This window comes from Gopherus flavomarginatus, chromosome 3, assembly GCF_025201925.1.
Source record: "Gopherus flavomarginatus isolate rGopFla2 chromosome 3, rGopFla2.mat.asm, whole genome shotgun sequence".
Lineage (NCBI taxonomy): Eukaryota > Metazoa > Chordata > Testudines > Testudinidae > Gopherus > Gopherus flavomarginatus.
Window position 1 is genome coordinate 128,478,063 of NC_066619.1, and position 10,799 is coordinate 128,488,861.

A 10,799-nucleotide genomic window follows, 5' to 3' on the forward strand; every position below is an offset into this window, starting at 1 on the left:
GAAAGGGTGCTGGATGCAGATATCGGGATGGATTGGAAACTGACAACCGTCTCATGAGGACAGAAAATGCTGATGCATTGGCAGCTTATTAGAATTACAGATGCATAGATGAAGCATGCGCTTTTCACTCAATACCTTTTAAAAGGGAATCAAAGCCATCTTGTTTAGTGCAGTAGAAACCTAGATTACAATTCTGTCACATGTCAGCAGCTAGCAGTTAAAAAGGAAAGCTACGAACTGTAAAGCTAACTACTGAGGAAGTGCTTTATGACACAGGGAAATTGTGCGGCAACACCCACCAGCTCTGGGTTCAGACATTCAGGCCAGACTCCTAGCACGACAGCATGGTCTGCACTAGAAAAATCAAACCAGTTAAAGCCCCTAAAACACTTTGCATTCATGCAACAACATGCCCAGCAAAGGGCCCAGCACCTGGCTAGAACAGATAGCCTTTCAGGAGGTTCACAATAGCTAGTTAAAGACTAAGTGGTTTGTTGCCAGTGTGGACTTAGAAAGGCTGAAACCAGTTTAATGAGGTCTCCCGCTACTATCCCAGAATGCACTGGCAACCTTGCAAAATTTCCCAGAATTCACTGCTCCTGGAGTTGAACTGGCAGTTGGGTTCCCAGAGGGTAGGCACTGAGTCCGTGGGTGCTCCAGGGTTCAAGCATCCATGGGAAAAAAATAGTGGATGCTGGCACCCAGGAGCCAGAGTTTGAGTGTGGAATGTGGTGAGTTCTGAGCTGCTAACAACTTCTGCCCTTGAGGCAGGGAGTTGAAAGCTCTCCCAGGCACTCCAGTTAAAAGATAGGAAGCAAAGGGTAGGAATCAATGGTTCATTTTCAGCATGGAAAGAAGTGAACAGAGGTGCCCCCCAGGGGCTTGTACTGGGACCAGTGCAGTTCAACATATTCATAAATGAGCTGCAAAAAGGGGTAAACGGTGAGGAGGCCAAGTACACAGATGACACAAAATTACTCAAGCGAGTTAAGTCCAAAACAGACTGCAAAGAGTTACAAAGGGATCTCACAAAACTGGGTGACTTGGCAATAAAATGGCAGATGAAATGCAATGTTAAATGCAAAGTAATGCCCATGGCAAAATACAATCCCAACTCTGCATACAAAACTACAGTGCCAAAATTAGCTGTTCCCCATCAAGAAAGAGTTATTTGCAGCTCCATGTTTCCAGAGTACTGCAAATTTATAAGAATCCTTCACATTGTGCCTGTATCATCCTGAGCTCATTCTTCAGCTTCAGAAGACTTAAAAATTATCTCCAGTCATCAATGGGACAGACAACTGAATAATGTAGCTGTCCTTCACGGGCATGAAAACAATACCAGGGGACTAGATGTAAATAAGTTTGCTGACAGTTATCCAGAAAGCTACAGTGAGACATAATGTCTCAGGGGGAGGGATAGCTCAGTGTTTTAAGCATGGGCCTTCTAAACCCAGGGTTGTGAGGTCAATCCTTGAGGGGGCAATTTAGGGGTCTGGGGCAAAAATCTGTCTGGGGATTAGTCCTGCTTTGAGCAGGGGGTGGGACTAGATGACCTCCTGAGGTCCCTTCCAACCCTGGGATTCTATGATTAAACTGAGACATTAGTGAAGACAGCTTATAGGTGATTACAATTATTCTAATATTCTGTAATTCATCACAATGTAATTATGCCATTCATAACAATTTAATCATTATTTAAATAGTAAAGATACCAACAATAGACACATTCAATGACTAGAATATGACAGAACTGTATAAATATGCTGAAAATGGCCTCCCCCAAAACTGGCAGAGTGCCCCCTCCAAACACACACACCTCTTCAAAAGCACTCACCAGCAAAAACACGTCAGCACCCATGTCCAGTGGACATTGCAACTGAAAAGGTTTAGAATGGAGCAGCTAGCCCAGGGGATGCACAGAACCACTGGTGATCACACCCATGCAATCACAAGCAGGCCTGTTCTCGAACACAAGCTCAGCCCACAAGCCATTTCAGGTCTACCCCCCAGAGATGTAAAAGTCACGTCAAGAGCAGGACCGTGGCTATTGCCAGAGCTGAGAATGGTCCCGTGCGGTCTCCCATCCCCAGCTAGCCTGGCTGTAAACACAGCAGGCCAGGGCCACACTAAGGGTTCAGTGGTATATAAAACAGGGCATTTGTGACCACGCTTTCTAAGATGACCCAGTTCCATGGGGTAGACAAGTCCTTAGGCTCCCTTCTGTTGGGGCTATCTCACACCAGCTGCTGCTCCCCATGCCATATGTTCCTGTATCACCTCTCCCCTGACTGCTGCCCCATTGCCAGAGTCTCTCCCATCTTCCGCCCCATTGCCAGAGTCCCCGGCACTAGGTGGACTTCAGAGCGACACTCACTGGGTTTGCTGAGTTTCACGTGGTTGATCACAGAGGGGACGGGAGTGAGCAGCAAAACACCAGCCTACCAGAAGCTGGGACTCCTCTGAGCAGCTCTGCCAGGGCACAACATGGGGAGACAAAAGGGGAAGATAGAAACGGGGACAAAACCAAGAGGGAGATGCTGGGGAAAGAGGAAAGAAGGAAAGCGGGGAAGGGGAAATAGATGGCAAAGGGCCAGTTTGAAAGGGAAATGGGCCAACAGCAGCAGCGGCAGCTGCCAAATGCATCTAATCCTTCATTGGGTTAAATGCACTACAGGTGCCTCTTACTTCTCAAGATCTGCCCCACCCGTACTGCCCAACTACATAACTGCGGGGATCAAACCCAATACAGCCACTTTGTAATACAGCAAATATAGTCACCACAGCCAAGATTTTCAAAATTAGGCGCCTAAAACTAGGCTCCTAGACCTTTCCTGGGGCTCCTGAATGAGAAGCCTTGTCTTCAAATGTGCCAAGTGCCGACCAATCCCATTAGTTCAACAGACCCTGCTGGAAGCCCGAAACGTGTGGTGGTGGCGGCTTATTCATCCATTACAGAGGTTAACTTTAGGCTTCCATTTTTGGAAACCTTGGCCAGCATAAAGAATAAATGCAACGAACGCTTCCCAATGGCCACCGACAATCAAGGTGGGACTAGGAACAGAAAAGTCATCACTTCTTAATGTGGTCCCTACTATCCATGAGTGTAAAGATGTGTTTCTCCTTTCCTTGGATTCAGTTCAACTGCCAGGCGCATTTATGCTATAGCCCAGTGGTTCTCAAAGTGGGAGTCGGGACCACATCTTAATGGGGTCACCAGGGCTGGCATTAGACTTGCTGGGGCCCGTGGCTGAAACCGAAGCCCGAGCCCTGCTGTTTGGGGCTGAAGCTGAAGCCCAAGGACTGCAGCCTGGGGGGTCAGGGTCCGCCTTTCCCCTCCTCCTGCCTGGGGTCATGTTGTAATTTTTGTTGTCAGAATGGGATCGCGGTGCAATGAAGTTTGAGAACTGCTGCTACCGACTATGCAGTCTCACTATGCAGAATTTTCCACCTCTCAAAGGCAAAAACTGGGACCTGATCACCATTCATTTTAAACACAGAGAACTATTTATAAAACAGTTGAAAATAAACTATTGGGAAATCATTTCAATAGCCACTTCTCAGACAGTCTTTTCAGACTGGGAAACGTACCCCAGAGACCTGTGCTCTCAACTCATTATTAAAGTTCAATTCAGCTAAAGCTCTCAGAAAGCAGAGAGGGTTTCCCACATTCAAATTATTAGCTGAGTGTTACATTTCTGTGCCTGATTACACTGTATAATTGCTTCAGTTGGCCTACACTGATGTGATGGAATATGACAGAACTGTTGAAATGCCAAGAACAATATATTTCATTGGATTGGAGAAAAGATTGTAATGGAGAGTTTGCAACTGCAGACTTGGAATTTAGCATGATTGGGTCATGTAGCAGTGTAATAATTAGGAGTGAGTCTGCTTCCCTGTACACTGACTTCTGCCCTTACATACAGAACATTTCAGTCCCTCCTAATGAGACCAGCTGACCTGAGAACCCCAGTTCTAGAGTTAGTGCATCAATTACTTCCCTTCATCTGGCGTCTGGCATGGCCACCTGAGGATTTATATTATGTTCCTTACCAAAATGGAATGCAACAGCACGACAGTAGCAAGCACCTCTCCTATCAAGTTGGGGCCATAGATCTGAGCTTCTCTGCTCTCTCTCCAATTTAATGAAGTTTGTTATTACACAATTGCAGAATTGTACGTCCCCGAACAATACCTACAAGATCTGGAAACACCAGTTAACCAGACAGGAAAGTGAAAATAGAACTCTTTCCTTATTCTGCCCAGATGTTCATTTTTTTTTCAGCAGTATCTCCTGCATTTTTGTTGTGGGTTTTTTTTTGTGCATGGAATCCTTTGCTGATTAAGCAACTATCAAAGAATTTGTTGTATTAGCCACAGAGCAGGTGTGCAACTGGAGCAATATTTAATTAAAAGCACAAGCTAAAGCTGAAGCTGTAAGCCTCTATCATCCTTTTATATTTTGATCCATTTCTTGCCGGTCTTTGCCACAGGCAATGCCCATGATTGAGAACATCTGAGAAAGTGAAAGAAACCCTCAATGGTTAGGGCTAGCAAAGAGACCACAACAAACACGCAGGCCTGAATGATCTGAAGATAGTTAATACATCAGGGAGGCAGAGGGAGCCAGGCAGTTGTGGTGCCCACCTTACTGCAGTGTGTTCAAGTGGCAACGACTATACACCATGCAACATTAACGTGTGGGGTGCTAAGTAATGACATGAAAAATCATGTGCCCCAAAATGGCCAACTTTTCTCTGGATGGAGACATCCCTCATTCTCACCGCCATTATTCAACTAAACCCTACAGATGGGCAGCCCAGTTTGAATTAAGTGAGTACTGGCCCAAACGTTTGCCCAGAATTTCAACCAAAACCCTTCCAAGGAGATTAACGTGTGCGCGCACACACCCCCTTCCGCTCTGACCCAATAAAAGGACTCTCCCTGCTTCCGTTATCGCTGCAGGTGACCCCAGACCATAGCAAAGAAGAGCCAGGCCACTCGCGCAGCAGATGGAATTTTCCAGAGGCCTCAACTGCTGCCCTGTTGCTCCAGAGACAGTCCCACCACTCCTGGGACAAAGGAGAAGAGGCTTTTGCCAGACTGGACTCTCCGTACTAGTGACACCCGACTGCAAGGACGTAAGAGCTGCAGATGCTGGATATTGGTCCTCCACACCACGGTGAATTTCACGCATTGTTATTTAGGCTGAGCCACTTCAGAAACGCGTGGATGATTTTGTACCAAAGGGAACTTGCTTCTCCGTGGAGAGAAGGTGGGCACCTGTGCTGCTTGTCGTTAACTCAGCCATCCCCGAAGGTCAGGGCATTTGTGCCATCCATTCAAATTAACAGAGATGAATTTCTCCTAGACTCCAGAGCCATTTCCAATGACCTGTGTGACGAACTGGGAAAGTTCTTAATGTTTTCTCTGAATACTGTGTTGGTGCCTCAGTGTCCCCATGGCAGTTCGTAAGTATCTGGCAGAGCAAAGGGCCAGTGCATCTAAATGCCTGACACTCTGTCTCCTAGCAACTGATGGCCTGGGCCCCTCCTCTGCAAAGGTGCCAGCTGAAGGTGTTGGAGACAAAGGGATCAGGTGACCTCCTGGCCCGGGAAAGGGGCTGAGGAGAGAGGAGGGGCTGGGAGGGGTTGTTAGTCTGGAGCTGGCTGGGGTCAAGGGTGGAGGGCAGACCTGGGGGTCTGGCTCACTGCCCCCAGAATGGACCCAGCTGAGGGGTCCGGTTCGCTGTATCTACAAGCTCTGTTTTAGACCCTGTTCCTGTCATCGAATAAACCTCTGTTTTACTGGCTGGCTGAGAGTCACGTCTGACTGCAAAGTGGGGGTGCAGGACCCGGTGGCTTCCCCAGGACCCCGCTGGGGTGGACTCGCTGTGGGAAGCACACGGAGGGGCAGAGGATGCTGAATGCTCCAAGGAGAGACCCAGGAGGTAAAGACGTGTGAGCTTCTTGCCCTGAACAAGTCTGCTCCAAGGGAGAGGAGGCTCCCCAAAGTCCTGCCTGGCTTGGTGGGGAGCAGTTCCAGAGCATCGCCCGGTGACTCCGTGACAACTGGTGGCAGCGGTGGGATGTACTGCACCCCGTGAATGGCGCTGCTTGCAGTAAGTGACTGGGGAGCAGTAAAACAAAGGAGGGATAATGAGGACCAGGCGTGCTGAAGGCTCAGAGAGGGACGGTTTCAGGGGGCAGTTAACCTCTGGGAGTGTGTGACCAGCAAGAAGGACTGTTGGAGTAACGGGGTCCCCCTGAGGATTGCAGCGAGCGGTCTCAGGGGCGGAGGAGCTTGCCGCTCGACCCTGGGAGAGAGAAGGATTTTGCAGTAGCAGGGTTCCCCTGGGGATTGCAGGAGCAGTCCCGGGGCAGAGGAGTCTGCAGCTCGACCCTGGCAAAGAGGTGGTGATCACGAGAAGGGCTGGCACACCCGGGGTTCTTCCTGGAAACCATGGGGGAGCCAAGAGCACACAGGCCTGTGAGTCCAGAGCCACTTGGGAACGGTGAAGTGATGGCCTATCACCATCTCCTTGAGAAGGACATTGTGATCCTGTGCACAGAGGGTTACGCTTGGGGAAATTCACCAAGGCACAGTTAATCGTGCAGTTGGAAGAGAAGGACCGCTCTGAGGAGCAGATTCCTGGCCCAGATGGGGCTACAAGAGGATCTGAGAGCAGCTGGAGCATCAGCCAGGCATCCCCGGGAGTCTGGTCCCCAATCAGACGAGGGTCTTCACGATTGGGTTCCCCATCAGGAGATTGGAGACGGATGGGATGGGAGCAGAGCCCGAGAGAGTGAGAGGACCGTGAGAGAAAGCAAGAGCCCGAGGAACAGCTGCAGGAGAAGCAGCAGCAGCGTGGACTGGTGATGGTGGAGCAGAGAGACATAGGGGGCTGCCCAGGGGTCAGTGGGGAAACACGCCTGCGGGGGCGAGACCCTGGGACAGAGAGAACGGTGGTGGTGCAGCCCCAGATGCTGAGGGGCTGTGGGACCTGGGTGAAGTTCCCTGGGGTGAGGCCCCTCGCCCTGCCTATGGCCCAGATCCCTGTGCAGACCCAGGAGGCGTCGGGCTGGCTGGTGGTTGGGGTTCTCCAGGATATCGGCTGGGAGGGCCTGTTGGGGGGTGACTGTCTCCCCTTGGGACAGGATCCAGGCTCCGCTCCTGTAATGGCCGAGGGTTTGAATTCAAATCCAGGGAACCAATTGGCTAGGATGGAAATGGTCAGTGAAAATGCAAATAACCTTGCTGGCAGGGTGGAGGGGCTGCTGGGCTCAGGATACCTGCCTACCTGTAACCAGCCCCCTGGGGCTGAGTGGGAGGGAGAGATGCTCCCCGCCCCTCTGCACACTGGAGAGGGGGCTCACGCTGGCTCTGATGCTGTGACCAGAGCAGAGAGCTCGCTGCCTGCCCCCACTGGGACTGCAAGGGCAGCACTGAGCACGGGGGGAGCTGAGACCCCAGCTGAGTGGGGGGACACCCGGGCAGGGCAGGTCAGCTGCCAAACAGGTTTGCCTGGTCCAGACGTGCTGCTGGGAAGTGATTACACAGCAGGAAGGGAGCTACCAGGGACAGGGCTCAGGGGAGCTGTAACCCCAGGTCCAGCCAGCGAGAGGGAGCAGGTCCCACTCCCTGCCCCAGCCGCTGAATCCCAGACTGAGCTGCAGAGGGATCCCTCCTTGGAGAAGCTGAGGGAACTTGCTGGCCACAGCACTGCAAACCCCCTTGGGGAAGGCTGCAGGGACAGAGTCCTGCAGGAGAAGGGATTCCTGTACCGGGAATGGGCTCCCCAAGGCGAAGTAGAACTGGGAGGAATCGGGAGGCAGCTGGTGGTACCCCAGGAATCCACAGGGTTCTTCCCATTCGAGCTGCTGGATGGGAGGAGAGTGAGGGGACCCCTGGACCTGAAGAGGGAGGATTGGATGGAAAAGGGGGAAGACCCCCAGGGGGATCTCTTCCCTGAGGTGGGAGCCAATCTCCCCATCAGGTGTTCCCCATTCAGAGTCACTGGGAAAGCAGCCCAGAACCTGGAGAGAGAGGTCAAGGACCTGCTGGCTTTAGATGGGATCCAGCCGTTTTACAGCCCATGGGCCTCACCCGTGGGGCTGATCCCCAAGGGAGACAGGAAGATCTGGTTTTATGGGGGCTATCAAAAGCTTAAAGCCATCACAGTGTCCAATGCCGACCCCATGCCTAGGCCTGGGGAGATTCTAGACAAGCAGAGGGCGATAGAGACCTTGGCCCTGGCAGACACTGATAACATGTGCACCTTTAGCCAGACCTGGGAGGAACAGGTGTCCCAGGTGAAGAGGGGGCTAGGTTGCCTCAAGAAGGTGGGACTGACGTTAAAAGCTGGAAAGTGCAAGGGGGGACGGCAGAGGTGTTGTGTCTGGGCCACAAAGTGGGAAGCGGCTGCCCAAGCCCAGAGCTGGCAAAGGCCAAGATGAGGGCTCTTAACCAAAAGAGCCCAAATCACAGACCGGAGGGCTGGGGAAAGACCCAATCCCAGCTTGAACCCCAGGGGTATTGGGGTGGCAAAGGGTGTGGGCTGCATAAACCTTCCCACCTGCGGCCTGCAAGTGCCATCAAGCACACCCGACCTAAGGGAGGGCGTGAGACTGGACTGTCCTGGTGTAACTCACACCAAGGAATGGGAGAGATGCTGGGGCATCCATGGGAACCTTGGTGGGTTCGAACTTCCCCAGGTCACTGGCTGGAGTGACCTCGCTCAGTTCGGTCTCGAAGGGGGGAGAGATGTGACGAACTGGGAAAGTTCTTAATGTTTTCTCTGAATACTGTGTTGGTGCCTCAGTGTCCCCATGGCAGTTCGTAAGTATCTGGCAGAGCAAAGGGCCAGTGCATCTAAATGCCTGACACTCTGTCTCCTAGCAACTGATGGCCTGGGCCCCTCCTCTGCAAAGGTGCCAGCTGAAGGTGTTGGAGACAAAGGGATCAGGTGACCTCCTGGCCCGGGAAAGGGGCTGAGGAGAGAGGAGGGGCTGGGAGGGGTTGTTAGTCTGGAGCTGGCTGGGGTCAAGGGTGGAGGGCAGACCTGGGGGTCTGGCTCACTGCCCCCAGAATGGACCCAGCTGAGGGGTCCGGTTCGCTGTATCTACAAGCTCTGTTTTAGACCCTGTTCCTGTCATCGAATAAACCTCTGTTTTACTGGCTGGCTGAGAGTCATGTCTGACTGCAAAGTGGGGGTGCAGGACCCGGTGGCTTCCCCAGGACCCCGCTGGGGTGGACTCGCTGTGGGAAGCACACGGAGGGGCAGAGGATGCTGAATGCTCCAAGGAGAGACCCAGGAGGTGAAGACGTGTGAGCTTCTTGCCCTGAACAAGTCTGCTCCAAGGGAGAGGAGGCTCCCCAAAGTCCTGCCTGGCTTGGTGGGGAGCAGTTCCAGAGCATCGCCCGGTGACTCCGTGACAACCTGTGATAACAAGATGAGAGACATCACCTTGCCAACAACCGCCGAGGCTAGCCTAGAGTTTAGTGCGATGTGATTAATTAGTGGAAATGAGAGTGATGCAGATTTGCACAGATCAAAGATAGTTTTGTAAGGATAGTGCTTGCTTCTGCCTTGAATTCCCTTGCTCCTGCCTTCCAGCTGTGCCTAGTCCCCGTGCTGATTAAAAACTTTGCTGATCTATCAGTGAATGGCAAATGAAACATGCTACAAGCACTCCAACCCTCTCCACACTTCCAAATCCTACACCAACCAACATCCAATATCTGAAGACAAGTCTTGTCAGGTTCATTGGTTTGACAGGTGCAAATTTCAAACTCCTTCTCCTGCATGTCCCCCCAGAAAACAGTGAGATGGCAGCCAGGCTGTGTGGGAGGGAAGAGAATATCAAAAACAAACTGTGGGCGGTATTCACTGCAATTTGTTTACATCAGTGGCTATCTTTTAGAGACCAGGGAAATGGATAGGCCAAGACCTACAAAAATATAATAGGCTGATCCAAAACTCATTGAAGTCAATGACTCTGCCTGCTGACTTCAGTGGACTTCAGATAAGGGCCCTAAATTCAGATCTGGAGGTGGAGTGGTTTAAACCTAAGGCATGAATATCCTAGGCTGCATAGAGATGACACATTATACAAATGGAAAACATGCTTTTGCTTTCAGTGCAAGCCTCATTCTCATGCACTGCTGAATGGCGTCTCCTGCACTCTTAGTGTTGTGGTCTGAACATAGGGAGAGGAGACAAGAACTCCTGGATTCTAATCTGGAATCTGACAGCGATTTCCTTTGTGGACTTTGGCACCTCACTTAATTGCTTTGGTTCAGCATCCCAACCTGTAAATCTGAGCTAATATTTGCTCTCTATTTGCAGATGAATAGCATGGTTTGTAAAGGGTTAGTCACTCTTTACATCCCCCACTTTGTTAAGGTGATGTTAAAGATCCAGGAGTATTACTAGGGTTTTGGTTGCATATTACACTTTCCTAAAGATTAAGAGTTAAGAAAAATATACACCTAAATCCAAGAAACCCAAGGAACAGAGTTAAGGTTGCATTTCTTAAACAAAGCACCTTAACTCTGCCCTTAGTAATACCAGACTGCCATCTTCCCATCATTGCACATAGAGCAGGGATACTCAGAATGAGGCTCAGCAGCAGCAAGTGGCTCTTTAATGTGTCTCCAGCGGCACTTTGCAGCACAATATTAAAACACCATGTGATTTAATTATTAACCAAGCTAAGTTATTAACCAATCAGGATGCTTTTACAATGTTATTAGCCAATTAAGTTATCAACATGCACCGAGTTATACCACTGAGG